An 18,147-nucleotide genomic window follows, 5' to 3' on the forward strand; every position below is an offset into this window, starting at 1 on the left:
TGTTGCTCCTGGGGTATCGGCGAGGACCATTCGCAACCGTCTCACTGAAGCTGGGCTACGGTCCCGCACACCGTTAGGCCGTCTTCCGCTCACGCCCCAACATCGTGCAGCCCGCCTCCAGTGGTGTCGCGACAGGCGTGAATGGAGGGACGAATGGAGACGTGTCGTCTTCAGCGATGAGAGTCGCTTCTGCCTTGGTGCCAATGATGGTCGTATGCGTGTTTGGCGCCGTGCAGGTGAGCGCCACAATCACGACTGCATACGACCGAGGCACACAGGGCCAACACCCGGCATCATGGTGTGGGGAGCGATCTCCTACACTGGCCGTACACCACTGGTGATCGTCGAGGGGACACTGAATAGTGCACGGTACATCCAAACCGTCATCGAACCCATCGTTCTACCATTCCTAGACTGGCAAGGGAACTTGCTGTTCCAACAGGACAATGCACGTCCGCATGTATCCCGTGCCACCCAACGTGCTCTAGAAGGTGTAAGTCAACTACCCTGGCCAGCAAGATCTCCGGATCTGTCCCCCATTGAGCATGTTTGGGACTGGATGAAGCGTCGTCTCACGCGGTCTGCACGTCCAGCACGAACGCTGGTCCAACTGAGGCGCCAGGTGGAAATGGCATGGCAAGCCGTTGCACAGGACTACATCCAGCATCTCTACGATCGTCTCCATGGGAGAATAGCAGCCTGCATTGCTGCGAAAGGTGGATATACACTGTACTAGTGCCGACATTGTGCATGCTCTGTTGCCTGTGTCTATGTGCCTGTGGTTCTGTCAGTGTGATCATGTGATGTATCTGACCCCAGGAATGTGTCAATAAAGTTTCCCCTTCCTGGGACAATGAATTCACGGTGTTCTTATTTCAATTTCCAGGAGTGTATATGCGATATGCATATATACATGATATTCAACGTCGATAAATATATTCAGGAAGACGCAATATCAGCCCGAAACTTAAACCATTTACTTGCACGATTTTTATCTTTTTTATTCTTTCAGGATGTCTCAAATTATGCTCAAGAGTAAAACTGACGCATGTATCTGACAACTGGATGACCAAGATTTATAGCAAAAATCTAATTGATTTAATAACATCTAAAAACAGAAAATCGGTAGTAACTCGGTGACGTCAGAAGTTCCATCCTGAAATAATATAATGTGTGTTTCTGCTGCAGTGTCCGGATCCATGCGAAAAGTCGCGGTCGCCCTGTCAACCAGATGAGGCGTGCGTCCCACAAACGGTGGCCTGCGTCCGGGCTCCTTGCTGCAGCGTAGCGACTTGCGAGATCACTGCCTACCCAGGACGCTGACCCAAACATTACTGTAACTTACATCTGTGTTAAATAAACTGATGTTAATATTGTACTCACAGGTCATCCTCTCCTCCTCCAACTCCGTCCCTTAAATGGTGCCTGTCTTCAAAGCCAAAATACTGTGATGTTAAGTTTCCTTTGTGTCTCGTAAGGGCAGATTCTAAGACGACAGTTCTTTTAGTTCTTTCTACAAGTGCCATCATAATACATTATAATGAACAGTGTCTTATATTGAAATTATGAAACATAATAGCACACTAAATAACAGATTCAGTTGACTTTACATATTAATCGCTCTAAGCCTGGACATCGGAGTTAAATCAGTTAAACTGCGTAGTCACAAGAGTCGGTTTTCATCTCGAAATTGCCGTTCTGATATTTATGAGTGCGTTTGCTAATTGCGAAAATACGTGCAGTATCTACAGTAGTTCCCAAAATATGTTATTTAGCCTATGGTTCATGAACCACACAGCCATCCACAAATATGTTTCTTTCATGAAACAACAGTCTAACGATTATACTGCTTCAAAATCAACAAAATTATCTACTTGTCTGTCTTCACTTTCTTCAATGGGGATCCAAAACTCACGTACTGGACTTCTCCATATTCACGTTTGCGGCTTCCTTCTCTGCCAGTTCTGTTCAAGTGTTGCCAGAAAGAGCCATAGTTAAATTTTATAAGAACAATTATTATGTATAACTTTATTGAAATATTCTTCTTAATTTCCGAAAAAAACAGATAACTACTGCCCTAAAACAACCTGAAATCCAAAAGATTTAAAGAAATTTAACGAGACGTAAGTTAGTCAACAGAAACCCCAGCACTGCGTAGTATCTTTGTCCACAGTAATAAATCTCGCATAAACAGGCCGCAGAAGAAGCCGGAAAAGAAAATTTCAAAAACATCCTCACCATCGTGACAGCACATTCAGACATAATCACCCACAAAACGAGATACTGCTCCACCCGATCGTGCTTAAGTATGCTATTACTGGTGAAAATGTTTCTCTTAAATGAATGGAAAACCAGTTAACCAGTTGCGAATAGATCTGTGTGATTGCAATGCAGTATTCGATTATGAAACCAGTTTGAGTGGAAAATGATTCTGGTTAAGTAGGCACATTACTCCAAAAAGGATCTTTCTTCAAACTACGTAGTGCAATGTTATTTTATCCATGCTGGATCTCGTGAACGATTGTTGCTAAAGAACGCCTAATGCGATCGTCCGGAACTGTTATTCAGTTACTCACTTTAATTAGGAAAAATGACCGTGAGCGTCTGACACGCAGTACCGTGTTCCAACAAAACTAATCAAGAAGGGACGTCGAACAGATGTGCAGAACTATAGACCTATATCTCTAACGTCGATCAGTTGTAGAATTTTGGAAAACGTATTGTGTTCGAGTATAATGACTTTTCTGGAGACTAGAAATCTACTCTGTAGCAATCAGCATGGGTTTCGAAAAAGACGGTCATGTGAAACCCAGCTCGCGCTATTGGTCCACGAGACTCAGAGGGCCATAGACACGGGTTCACAGGTAGATGCCGTGTTTCTTGACTTCCGCAAGGCGTTCGATACAGTTCCCCACAGTCGTTTAATGAACAAAGTAAGAGCATATGGACTATCAGACCAATTGTGTGATTGGATTGAGGAGTTCCTAGATAACAGGACGCAGCATGTTATTCTCAATGGAGAGAAGTCTTCAGAAGTAAGAGTGATTTCAGGTGCGCCGCAGGGGAGTGTCATAGGACCGTTGCTAATCACAATATACATAAATGACCTGGTGGATGACATAGGAAGTTCACTGAGGCTTTTTGCAGATGATGCTGTGATGTATCGAGAGGTTGTAACAATGGAAAATTGTACTGAAATGCAGGAGGATCTGCAGCGAATTGACGCATGGTGCAGAGAATGGCAATTGAATCTCAATGTAGACAAGTGTAATGTGCTACGAATACACAGAAAGATAGATCCTTTATCATTTAGCTACAAAATAGCAGGTCAGCAACTGGAAGCAGTTAATACCATAAATTATCTGGGAGTACGCATTAGGAGTGATTTAAAATGGAATGATCATATAATGTTGATCGTCGGTAAAGCAAATGCCAGACTGAGATTCATTGGAAGAATCCTAAGGAAATGCAATCCGAAAACAAAGGAAGTAGGTTACAGTACGCTTGTTCGCCCACTGCTTGAATATTGAATATTATGTGTCCATAATGGGAAATTGAATTAAAGGGAAAGAAAACATTGGCAATAACTGGAAGGTTGATACGGGTATTGCTGATGATGTAAAGCAGTGTAGCGTAATGACAATACTGGATAACATAATAACAGTAGTCACTCACAGCCTCGTTTTTAACGCAAACTACACAACTAATCGTGCTCTAACAAGGAGAGGTCCCTAGGGGCGTTGACTTTAATAAAAATCTACGAAGAGCGTTCAATAACTAGTGCAACACTGTTTTTCGTCCAGTTTCAGATGAAAAAATAAGGATTCAGTTGTGGGACATCGTGGAATATTCCCACCGCAGCGCCTGTAGTTTCATGATGGGATTCTGATTTGTGGCGGCGCTATACGTAATCTTGAAAAAGGTTCACGATAAAGGATGACAGCCAAAAACAGTTGCAGGATAAAAATTTATTAAAATTCTTGACCAAGGTTTCGCTACATATAAATATACCTTCATCAGAAGTAAAAAATCTAAAATTACATCATGCAACGGAGATTAATAAAACAATTGTGCCAAAGGCGTCGTCAATAATTAAGACATCTTCTCCATTTGTACAACATGACTATGGGCACAGGGTCAAAGCGAACAGTTTAGCACCATTACTTCGCCTATGAACTATCTAGACAAGAGGTGGACATAAAATGGTAACTGGATCCTTCTATCGCACACCAAGCTCCTCTCCTGATCTAAACTTTAGAGAAAACACCCTTGTCTCGATAATTCATAGGCGAAGTAATGGTGCTAAACTGTTTGCTTTGACCCTGTGCCCATAGTCATGTTGTACAAATGGAGAAGATGTCTTAATTATTGACGACGCCTTTGGCACAATTGTTTTATTAATCTCCATTGCATGATGTAATTTTAGATTTTTTACTTCTGATGAAGGTATATTTATATGTAGCGAAACCTTGGTCAAGAATTTTAATAAATTTTTATCCTGCAACTGTTTTTGGCTGTCATCCTTTATCGTGAAGAATTTCTACAGTTGCTGTTGCAGCCATGTTTAAAATCTTGAAAAAGGTGTCTGTACCGGAGGTGCATTCCAAGCGGAGACCTGTCATTGATTTTCTTTTGGCTGAAAACCAGAGTAACGCAGATATTCACAGGCGCTTGCAGGATGTCTACGGAGACCTGGCAGTGAACGAATGCACGGTCAGTCGTTTGGAGAGACGTCTTTCATCATCGCAGAAAGGTCGAGCATACCTGTCCGATCTCCCGCGTGACGACCAGCCTCACACAGCTGTGACTCCTGCAGTGTTGGAACGTGCGGACACTCTCATTAGAGGCTGAGTTGGACGTCTCTCCCCACCAGTTGGGGTGCTCAAAGGCTGTATCCACTCTGTACCTCGCCGCTTAACAGAAGACCATAAAGAGCAAGTAGGGGCCACCTGTGCACGTTGCAAGAGTGACTGTGACAACACTCTGTCGTCACAGACGATCAAACATTTGTTCACCACTTCCAACCGGAAACAAAGCAGCAATCGATGGACTGGCGTCACACGACCTTTACTCCGAAGGAGAAGTTCAAAGCCGTACCCTCAGCTGGTAAGTCATGGTGATGGTCTTCTGGGACTCTGAAGAGGTTATTCTGTTTGATGTGCTCCCTCATGGTGCAACGATCAACTCTGAAGTGTATTGTGCTATCCTCAGGAAATCGAATAAACGACTTCAGCGCGTTCGCCGCCAGAAAAATGCAAACGAACTTCTCCCTCTCCATGACAACGTAAGCCTTAAACAAGTCTGCACATCAGAGAGGAGCTCACAAAACTTCATTGGACTGTTCTTCCTCATTCACCCTAGAGCCCGGATTTCGCACCTTCAGACTTCCATCTGTCTGGTCCAATGAAGGATGCACTCCGCGCGAAGCAGTGCGTGGATGATGGGGAGGTTATCGAGGCAGCAAGACGTTGGCTCCGACATCGAACACTAGAGCGGTACGGTACAATACGGGCCCTCCCAGTTGTAATGGTCGCCTAGTCGTAGATATTGCTACTTGCTATAATCGCACTATTTCACTCCCATTTATGGAGCTTGTTAGCCCTTGATGTTAGGTTGGCGCCATTAAAATGCATTGTGTTGTGGTAATCGCTGCTACTTGCTGGATCGCTGCCGTGTCTCGATGCTGATGCTGGCTCTACATCTGGTTGTCTAGGGTTAAAAACATGAGGTCCCGTGTTTTTTATGTGCTTTTGATGATAAAGAACGAGCGAAACCAACAAATATGTAAACTTCAAATATTTATTACTCTGGTGGCCATCTTAATTCCACTGTCCACCAAAGACCATGACACAACACAAAGTAGTACTTCCTTTACATGTTCTTTGCATTGTTTATCCACCTCAAACAATAACACACAAACGCACTTTACCAAAGTGACATTCCGACTGCCTCCTCAACCCTTCTTGCTGCTTGTATTTATAACATTGTCAAAGAACTACTAAAAACAGATATAGTTTATAAGTCACATGTACATCTGTTATCATAATTTGTGCAGAAAAGTTATTAATTTGCATCGAGTGACATAATTTAACATGTTATTAAAATGACAGACAGATTTGTTGACTTGACAGAATAATTCTTTGTTACAAAAAGGCCGTTTTTTAGAAGTTCGTCAATTGACTTCTCTAATTTGCATAAATAAGTAAATAACATGAATTATTAAGAATTACATTGGTTTTCGTCTAAAATAGGATTGCTTACGTGAATACTGAGTGAAAACGCTCCTAGTGAACAAATAGGTTTCACTGGGTGATTTTTATTTAAGGAGATCCAAAATACCTAAGTTGGCAACTATTTTTCGTACTTCATATTAATTATTTAAGATGAACTTAGTGTTTTTACATGATGACATTTGCTGTATCAGTGATCAAGTGATATAAACTTTTGTGTGGGTCAGTTACTCAGTATAATTTAATGGGTTGACTGTTTATGCAGACATGTTAGGCAATCATTGTTAACATACACAATAACTTTTCTATAATCATAAATACTCGTTAAACTGGTTGAATTTGGAGGGTATCGCATACTTCGGTAAAGTAAAGCCTTTAATATGTTCCGTTACACAGTACAGTGTCGAAAGGTGGTCACATTGAACGGAGATCATGTTGAAACACAGGGTTTTGTAGCCAAATAGTGGGAAATAGTACGGTGTATTGGAATCGTGAATAAAACCAACCTGCTTTCGGCAAAAAATGTGTCGCATTACTTATTGAACGCCTCTCTGTGGTGATGTACATTAGTCTCCTAGGTATCAACCCCTTGGCCCACTCGTCGACATGGGCTCTCGTTTGAGGACACTCGACGAAAAAAGTTTCGCGTGTTGCTTTAGAAGCCGGCCGTTATGACCGAGCGGTTCTAGGCGCTTCAGTCCGGAGCTGCGGTGCTCCTACTGTCGCAGGTTCGAATCCTGCCTCAGGCATGGATGTGCGTGATGTCCTTAGGTTAGTTAGGTTTAAGTAGTTGTAAGTTTTAGGGGACTGATGACCACAGCTGTTAAGTCCCATAGTGCTCAGAGCCGTTTGAACCATTTTTATTGGTTTAGAGCCCGGTTAGCCGTGCGATCTAAGGCACTGCTTTCCGGGAGGGAAGGCGTGCCGGTCCCCGGTACGAATCCGCCCAGCGGAATAGTGTCGAGGTCCGGTATGTCGGCCAGCCTGTGGGTGGTTTTCAAGGCGGTTTTCCATCTGCCTCGGCGAATGCGGGGTGGTTCCCCTTATTCCGCCTCAGTTCCACTACGTCAGCGACTGCTGCGAAAAACACCGTCTCTACGTACGCGTACAGATGTACTGAGCATAAACGGCACACACGATTACAGCAGCCAAATAGATCTGCTATTGCCGAACATTGCTTGGATACTGGTCACCCCATGTTATATAATAACACCGAGATATTGGCATGCACGTCCAGCTATTGGGACAGTGTCATTAGGGAGGCAGTTGAGATTAAATTAGCGAGCAACCTCGTTAACAGGGATGGAGGTTTCTGTTTAAACTCTGTTTGGAATCCGGCTCTCTCCATTGTCAAAAAACAGAGGAACAGAGTCAATGCTGCCTCACCTGCGAATTCATAGTCTCACTATCGATAGCTCTGACTTTGGTCATCTTTGGTGGCACTAGTGTTCAGTGTGTGTGTGTGTGTGTGTATTATCTTTCCTGCTTCGGTCCGAGAACCGAGGTATTAAATTTGCATGTACGCCGCCTGTCCGTTGCAGTTTGCCTTGAAAATGGCGGGGTGTTCTCCCGCCGAAATATCGGCGGTCGCTGAAAGTGTTACCTGGCTGAATTCCCGGAAGTTATTTGAAAGTTGTATACGCCAGGAGAAACTCAGGTCTCACACCATAATTACTCTACCACGCGAACATTGGGGTTACACTCGTCTGGTGTGATACGTGCCCGGGGATTCCACTGCGGACCGAACCGCACAGTAACCCTGCGTTCGGTGTGGGGCAGCGGTGGGGTGAGCGTTGCTGTAGCCAGCTGTGGGGTTGTGTACCACTGAGGGCTGCGGCGGGGACGAAGCCTCTCCGTCGGTTCCAGTTCCATACCATCCAATACGAATCATACTACGCAGAACGGCGATGTTGCGTGGTGATTAAGGATATAGTTCTGTCACGGCAGCGACTGACTGAAGCCGTGTTTTTACGTACGTCTGAGAGGCAGCGGACAACATAAACACACTGCGAATACGCGAGTAATACTTAACATATGGATCACTTAGTATGGAAATTTCCCATGAAGTTTGCAGCCTAATATGGTTACGAACGACAAACGATTTCAGACACGGACATTTGATTTCTTGACGACATCTATTTCTGTGATGAGGAAACATGTTTAAGAATAATGAAACACACCGAAGTATCGACAAACTTTGTACTATTTTAACGAGGTAAGGCAACAACTACTTTTCCCGGATAAAGCTGAGGACCGTGTGGATTTTCAATTTTCCTTTTGAAATGCCGCATGACATGATTCGAAATGCAATTGCACCGTAAGGCATGGTGCTACAAGTCGTCAATGAGAAGTGAAGCACAAACAAATATGTTAGTGTCGACTATTGCATGAAGAGACACTTCCATTGAAGTCAAGAAAAGTACCAATTAGGAGGACAACCGTATGCAGAATGTTACTGTGAGCCAGCCGATGGAGACAATCGACAATCGCCCAAAAGTTACAGATAACACGAACACAAATAGATAAAGAAAGACCAGAATAAAACACAAAAGATGGGTGAATGCAGATCACAAGACATACAATGGCCACAGTTACTGACTCCTTCACGAAGTAACATCACAACTGAAACGAACAGTTCTTCTTAAGAATCAAGCAAGCAGTCTTACAAAGAAAAGGAGAAATCTACAGTCAAATCCGGTAAACTAACTGCAGTATGCTTGAAGAATTAGAATAGAATATTGGAAGAAAAACTAAACAAAACCAAGAAAATCCCGAAAATAGAGGAACGAGATACACCTCATAAATAGCGAGACAAAAAATCACGTTTGTCCCAAAGAGACATGGATGTCGAAGAGGAAGACGACAGAAACACGTGGACATCTGGATAGATGTATCTGAGGAAGACCTTATATGTAAAGAAAATGATTCAGTGTTATAAAATTGCAATGTGCATTCTTATAGGACAATTATCCAAGGAGTTCCACCCAATAATATCCAAACAGCAGACTCTGTACACAATTTATTAATTTACCAATACTAAACTCCTTTAAATAACAACAAATTCATATAACTTACAAAACTTAACAAATGGTTTAAGAGTGAGCTTTAAAAAACAATAACGGAAGCTTGCCACCATATAATCAGGAACCTTTTACAATAGTGCTTTCAGAGTTTATCCAAAACACAAAATCCAATAATAAGTTAACTTGGCATTACAATTTAAAATGATTTATATAAAAGCTTTACTATAATGGCGCTTGGCACTATAAAATGAAAGAAGCGCAACACACAACCAATAAATATAACAAAATAATACTTTGATACAACCACAGGGCGAGGGCGAGGGCAACTCCCAACGCAATCGCAGACGAGCGAGCTCTCAACACTTCGGAGCCTTCCCACTAGAAACGGTCCCCGAAATAAACCGCTGAGAGCTCCCCGACATGCTCCCCACAACTGCCCATCACTTGTGCACCTTGGTTATGTGTTGTAACACACGACAGATAATATCAACACAAGATAAAATTCAAAATACAGTATAACATCCCGACAGCACATGATAACCACAGCGTCGTTACCTCGGGTGCTCTTAAGTATCGGAAGCCAACACACAAATCTCAAACAATTCTCGCTTGCTAAAACGAAACAATGAAAGCCAAGCGTACATGAATAGTCAAACCACAGTCTTAGAAGTGCCTTAACGACACCAAACGCGACTATTCCACCAAGTTAATAATAACACAATAAAAAATACAGAACATACCACTAAATGCTCTTACACAACCAAATTGACTAGATCGTGTTGTTCAGGTCCCAGAAGACGACATATACCAAGCAGCAGTAATTCACTATGTATATACTGTACAAAACCGCCCTTCTTAGGCAGACATTACCTAACACATCGACTGCTAAATGTACCATACATTAACGCAACTCCGGGCAGGACTCCAGTTGAGCAAATAAATTAGTACCAACAAATATCGTAACGAGCCACATACACAGCAAAAGGTTCCAACAACACGGTCCCACATCAGACAAGTTCAGAAACCGCTGCTGGAGCTTGCATGGGAGAATCTGAAGAGCCAACCGAGCCCACACCCTAACCTGGCAGACGACTCCAAAATTCAGCAACCAGTTGTCTCCGGGCCAGAGTATCACAGGACCCCACCGGACCTCCACATCAGACAGGCAGGCAGAACAAGTACGCCGACTCCAATTAATGACCACCGCGTGGCCAGCACAGCGGCGAGTCGCCTCCGCCCCAGACCACTCTGCTCATATTGCGAGGCACAACAACCTTAGCGCTAGTCACTAGCAGGTCAGGCAGAGCGAACTTCACGTTCCGTCCAGTCCCCGGAAAAACAACTACCGTCTCGCTTTCCGCCACCCACCGCAAACACACGCCAGCGACGTCATAGCAAATCGCCACCAGAGCGCCACCCGCACCAGGACAGTGAACTACGAGGTGTGGCTAGAAAAAAACCGGACTAGTACTGGTGAAACAATAAAACGAATGCAATAAGGCTGAAAGTCGCGTGGCCTGTCACGTGACTCTCGCTCCCCCTACTGCTCGAGTTTCATCTGCCTCCTGCACTCAGTGTGCCCGTGGCGTCTGTTTTAAGTAGTTGACGTTTTGTCTGTGCGTCGGAAAATGTTGAGTGTACAGAAAGAACAGCGTGTTAACATCAAACTTTGTTTCAAACTAGGAAAATCTGCAAGTGAAACGTTTGTAATGTTACAACAAGTGTATGGCAATGATTGTTTATCGCGAACACAAGTGTTTGAGTGGTTTAAACGATTTAAAGATGTCCGCGAAGACACCAGTGATGACACTCTCACTGGCAGACCATTGTCAGCAAAAACTGATGCAAACATTGAAAAAATCGGTAAACTTGTTCGACAAGATCCTTGTCAACTCCTGTTAACTCAGACACTGCTCTGATTGTTAAACGGCGATCTTGTCGAACAAGTTTACCGATTTTTTCAATGTTTGCATCAGTTTTTGCTGACAATGGTCTGCCAGTGCGAGTGTCATCACTGGTGTCTTCGCGGCCATCTTTAAATCGTTTAAACCACTCAAACACTTGTGTTCGCGATAAACAATCATCGCCGTACACTTGTTGTAACATTACAAACGTTTCACTTGCAGATTTTCCTAGTTTGAAACAAAGTTTGATGTTAACACGCTGTTCTTTCTGTACACTCAACATTTTCCGACGCACAGACAAAACGTCAACTACTTAAAACAGACGCCACGGGCAGACTGAGTGCAGGAGGCAGATGAAACTCGAGCAGTAGGCGGAGCGAGAGTCACGTGACAGGCCACGCGACTTTCAGCCTTATTGCATTCGTTTTATTGTTTCACCAGTACTAGTCCGGTTTTTTTCTAGCCACACCTCGTATAATCGATTAGAGTGCGCGCTCTGAACAAGATCACAGGTTAGCGGCGCGCGCCATATCAAAAATGGCAACAACAAACGTAAATAGAATACAAAATGAGACGAAAATCAGAAGTTTCAACCAATACGTACATGCAGAAGACATAGATATCTTCCTGGCACATGAAGTAGTCTCATATGAAATTAATGGATTTACTGGATACGACGAAGTTACCAATACATGGTGTGAAAGTAGAACAGTTATTCTATACAAACAAGGTATTCAGTACACGACAGAAATCCTACTCCAATGCGGGAAAAGAACCACCAAAATGATAAACTTATACGGACAGCTGCGGTCGCATCAGAAAAGAGAATTTTTCAAATCAGAGGTGGAAAATTTAGTAATACGACCTTACAACAAAATTATCATTGGAGGCAATGTTTTTGTCAATAAGTCCAGATTTTAATAGATGGAGTCAAATCAGTGTGTACCTGGATATGTATTCATATCAGTAGCACCTCTTTCACCCGTGTTCACAACACTGCACAAAGCAGATTGGATACACTGCATGTAAACGACGATGCCAAACTTTAAGTCTTGGACGGAGAGACATGCCCACTGAGCTTCTCCAATCACTCAGCTTGCCACATCGTACTAAGACGTGCACAGCAGAAAGCGTCTTCAGAGCGTGGAGCATGGCAGATGAAGGCAGACCTCCTAAGCGAACTGAAAATTTAGTCAACTGTGGGAAGCATCTGGAACAAGTGGTTACACATGCAACTAGACCGATGACATGGTGGACACGATATACCAAACCACAAATCAAAATACGTCTTATTCAATTTGAGAAAGAAAGAGCCTTATTGGCGGAAAAGAAACCAGAATATTATTTCATGATTCTACGGGAGTTCTATAACAATATGGTATATTTAAGAGGTGACATAACAAGAATTAACCACGTTACAGAAAACATTGTCGCCCTTACTAAACAGTATGTGAATGGTGCTAGGATCAGGTCAAGCAACAAAAGTGACACAACGAACGAAATTGTTTCCTCATACCTCGTCGTAAGGGAAACGCGAAGGCCAAACACAAGATCATATGTAAATTAACAGACGACCGAAGGAATGTGTATGACACACAAAATTCAGTTACAGATTACATCGTACAACATTTTACACTATGTACGCCAGGTCCGAAACAAACACCCACACGCACGAGGTTTGGTTTTCTTAATAAACATCACAAGTAGCATCAATCGTTAAGATTACGAAGCTACATTAAAAGGGAATTGCAAATAATAATTAAGGAGCCACCGAAAAAGAAAGTAGAAGTTTGGATGGAACACCTGTCGAATTTTACTGACCTTTCTTTCTATCGGCCATCAACAGAAGAGAATGTACTCTGAGATAATGACTGGAGACAATCTGTCTTCATCATTTACGGGAGAAATTTTGGTGTTAGTATCAAAACCCAACATCATCAAATTCCAAAACTACTGACCTGTAACATAGCTCAATACTGATTTTAATACAGGGTTATTACAAATGATTGAAGCGATTTCATAAATTCACTGTAGCTCCATTCATTGACATATGGTCATGACACACTACAGATACGTAGAAAAACTCATAAAGTTTTGTTCGGCTGAAGCCGCACTTCAGGTTTCTGCCGCCAGAGCGCTCGAGAGCGCAGTGAGACAAAATGGAAACAGGTGCCGAGAAAGCGTATGTTGTGCTTGAAATGCACTCACATCAGTCAGTCATAACAGTGCAACGACACTGCAGGACGAAGTTCAACAAAGATCCACCAACTGCTAACTCCATTCGGCGATGGTATGCGCAGTTTAAAGCTTCTGGATGCCTCTGTAAGGGGAAATCAACGGGTCGGCCTGCAGTGAGCGAAGAAACGGTTGAACGCGTGTGGGGAAGTTTCACGCATAGTGATGTGTAAGATTCAGTGTTTAAACCTCCTCCACCAAGAAACGTGCCAGAACTGCGAGCTCACATCAACAATGCTTTCGAACTCATTGATGGGGTCATGCTGCGCCGAGTGTGGGAGGGACTTGATTATCGGCGTGATGTCTGCCGAATCACTAAAGGGGCACATATCGAACATTTGTGAATGCATAAAAAAACTTTTTGAGTTTTTGTATGTGTGTGCAAAGCATTGTGAAAATATCTCAAATAATAAAGTTATTGTAGAGCTGTGAAATCACTTCAATCATTTGCAATAACCCTGTATATGGACACGGCTGTTGAATATTGTGATGAAAGGCTCTCTCCCATACTCGGTCGCTATTAAACAAATATTACTAAACAGTGCTCCCTGATGAATGTCTTAGCCGAATGTTTGGTTATCACACACCCAGCTTGCACTAGCAAAGCAAAGTTAACCTTAGCTGCTATCGATTTTGACAAAGCATACGATACAGTTCATTACGATATTCTACTCAGTGTAATGCGCAGAATGTGATTTCCGGATAGGGTCGTTCATACTACAGGACAGTGCGTTTCCCGCACTCAGTTTGCAAAATAAATGGTCAAAGAACACTACCAATAGCGGTCAGAAGAACCGTCACCGTGGAACTACTACTGAAAAAGTTACATGAAAACCTACATGGCCTACAAACCCTTACCAAATCAGTACGTCACGTATATGCGGATGAGATCACTACTATCATCAGCGACAACATAACAATAATTAAGCACAGTGATCTGCATACAACGAAGAGAATCCTGCAAGACTATACCAGTGCGACCGGTGCTGTTGTAAAGCACCAAATATCACAAGTTGTCCTACTAGGACTACGTACGAACTACTTGCAGGACTCTTGGTTACAAACAATAGAGAGAATATAGCAACTAAAAATTATTATAATGACTAACCCAAATGAAATGGCAAAGGCAAATTGGCAAAACAAACTAAACGAAAGCCGAACATCATCCCATATAGTTAGACAGACCGCGAAAGATAGCACTTTCGAACACCGACATATACAGCACGGTTTACTACATGGCACAACGCTACATACAACCAAGGACATTGCACATAGAATCGTCAGAAACACCAGATGGTATATGTGGAGAGGCGACATATTCAGCACCCCGTTCCACACGGTACATCTTCCCCGTCAAAAATGAGAACTTGGACTATGGAACACACAAACACAATGCACTGCACTGCTCATTAACAGCACGTTAAAGATAATTGAAAGTTGCCCAGATTTGATGACTGGCAAATTATTCACATGTCCCGTACCAGAAAAAAAAATCTCAGTAAATGTGGGCCATATACAGGGTGTTTCAAAAATGACCAGTATATTTGAAACGGCAATAAAAACTAAACGAGCAGCGATAGAAATACACCGTTTGTTGCAATATGCTTGGGACAACAGTACATTTTCAGGCAGACAAACTTTCGAAATTACAGTAGTTACAATTTTCAACAACAGATGGCGCTGCGGTCTGGGAAACTCTATAGTACGATATTTTCCACATATCCACCATGCGTAGCAATAATATGGCGTAGTCTCTGAATGAAATTACCCGAAACCTTTGACAACGTGTCTGGCGGAATGGCTTCACAGGCAGATGAGATGTACTGCTTCAGCTGTTCAATTGTTTCTGGATTCTGGGGGTACACCTGGTCTTCCAAGCGTCCCCACAGAAAGAAGTCACAGGGGTTCATGTCTGGCGAATAGGGAGGCCAATCCACGCCGCCTCCTGTATGTTTCGGATAGCCCAAAGCAATCACACGATCATCGAAATATTCATTCAGGAAATTAAAGACGTCGGCGATGTGGCCGGGCACCATCTTGCATAAACCACGAGGTGTTCGCAGTGTCGTCTAAGGCAGTTTGTACCGCCACAAATTCACGAAGAATGTCCAAATACCGTGATGCAGTAATCGTTTCGGATCTGAAAAATGGGCCAATGATTCCTTTGGAAGAAATGGCGGCCCAGACCAGTACTTTTTGAGGATGCAGGGACGATGGGACTGCAACATGGGGCTTTTCGGTTCCCCATACGCGCCAGTTCTGTTTATTGACGAAGCCGTCCAGGTAAAAATAAGCTTCGTCAGTAAACCAAATGCTGCCCACATGCATATCGCCGTCATCAATCCTGTGCACTATATCGTTAGCGAATGTCTCTTGTGCAGCAATGGTAGCGGCGCTGAGGGGTTGCCGCATTTGAATTTGGTATGGATAGAGGTGTAAACTCTGGCGCATGAGACGATACGTGGACGTTGGCGTCATTTGGACCGCAGCTGCAACACGGCGAACGGAAACCCGAGGCCGCTGTCGGATCACCTGCTGCACTAGCTGCGCGTTGCCGTCTGTGGTTGCCGTACGCGGTCGCCCTACCTTTCCGGCACGTTCATCCGTCACGTTCCCAGTCCGTTGAAATTTTTCAAACAGATCCTTTATTGTATCGCTTTTCGGTCCTTTGGTTACATTAAACCTCCGTTGAAAACTTCGTCTTGTTGCAACAACACTGTGTTCTAGGCGGTGGAATTCCAACACCAGAAAAATCCTCTGTTCTAAGGAATAAACCATGTTGTCCACAGCACACTTGCACGTTGTGAACAGCACACGCTTACAGCAGAAAGACGACGTACAGAATGCCGCACCCACAGACTGCGTTGTCTTCTATATCTTTCACATCACTTGCAGCGCCATCTGTTGTTGAAAATTGTAACTACTGTAATTTCGAAAGTTTGTCCGCCTGAAAACGTGCTGTTGTCCCAAGCATATTGCAACAAGCGGTGTATTTCTATCGCTGCTCGCTTAGTTTTTATTGCCGTTTCAAATATACCGGTCATTTTTGGATACCCTGTAAATACAAATATGAATTATGTGAGAAGGTATTATACTAAACTCAATAACATTAAAGCTAAGCTAAAGACGTTCAGAAACATTAACACTATAAAGACGTATAACACACTCACGGATGATGTTTGCCCGAAAGCGTCAAGAACAGCGGAACTATATTCAGAACGGTTATTTCGGTAAACTATGTCCAACTCCTCTCACATTCGGTAATAAACTCAAACGACTTCCCTAAAATTGTTCAAATGGCTCTGAGCACTATGGGACTTAACATCTTAGGTCATCAGCCCCCTAGAACGTAGAACTACTTAAACTTAACTAACCTAAGGACATCACACACATCCATGGCCGAGTCAGGATTCGAACGTGCGACCGTAGCGTTCGCTTGCTTCCAGACTGAAGCCCCTAGAACCGCTCGGCCACTGCGGCCGGCAAGACTTCGCTAGACGGGAAGTTTTGTCCCCAAGAAAACGAATCCGACGCAACAGAAAAACACCATATATAAAAACCGACTCAAGTCAGATATATGTCCCCAGCGTACACAGAAGGAGAAACTAATAATTCTACAAAAAGACAGGACATGGCAGCAACGATATTACATGTAAGGTAGCAACTCCAAAGGAATGTATTATAACTTTTCTGATCATAGTTACAGACATTTATTTAAAACCATCACTTACTTTTGGATTTACAAAGCACCCGATGATGGCAATATGCCGAAATGGGCTCATCGTAAATGATTTCTAAAATAAGAACCATTTATAAAGCAGTGTAGCTCGCTGGTGTTCATTATAATCATGTCATTAGAGGACATATTTTGCACTGTGGGCCCCATAGGACAAAAGCTATGAAAGGTTTATCGATAATTTTCCACTGGATCATTATTAGATGAGATTCCTATCCCTTCTTGTCCGTCAAGGACTGAAGCTGTAGAAAAGCGCAGGATCTCGCAATTCGTCTGAAGGAACTATAATTTTGTCATCCTTTCTGTATGCTCTTATAACGCATACCAAGCAAAAATGCGCCGTATACAGGTCGTAACAGCTATTACGTGCTGTTTCTGCTTCCTCCACCAGACAGACAACCCAGTAACGTTGTTTCTTAACAGACACACCCCTTATCAAACCGTCTTTCACGAAGATACACTGTGTGTGCTACACTACTCGCATCGCTTTACCCGGTGACATAACGGTTTTGTCTTTTTTTCCTGGAAAAAAATTGTATCGACATCAGAACTGTGTGCACAAGAACAAAGACTTAGGTAGGCTTAAGAATTATATGGCAGTCCAAATGATCGATTTTTTAGTTGTAATACAGCTGATTTATGAATGTAGTTTATTGGGCCTTGTGATTTTTCTTGTGAGTTGTTGGCTGGGGAAAAATCCTATTCGTAATTCCTGATTATGTTCTGAGAATCACTGCAAGATTCCATCGACATTAATGAGTGTCTGAAATCAGCGACTTTATTACAACTTACAGTTTTATTAAACCGTGTAGGACTATCATTCAAACTCACTGCTCATTAAGAACACCAGACGTTCACTATAACACTCAGTGAATAATGAAATACTGTTTCAGTAAAATCAAAAGATTAATTAATTTATTTTGGTACTTTTGAGAACGTATTTTACAGTTTTTATGTTCTTTGGTCGTAGAGTGTCCGTCTGGGTTTGTTTGGCGTACTGAATTCGGCCGTTGTATCAT

The sequence above is a fragment of the Schistocerca cancellata genome, chromosome 6 (assembly GCF_023864275.1).
Source record: "Schistocerca cancellata isolate TAMUIC-IGC-003103 chromosome 6, iqSchCanc2.1, whole genome shotgun sequence".
Taxonomy (NCBI): domain Eukaryota; kingdom Metazoa; phylum Arthropoda; class Insecta; order Orthoptera; family Acrididae; genus Schistocerca; species Schistocerca cancellata.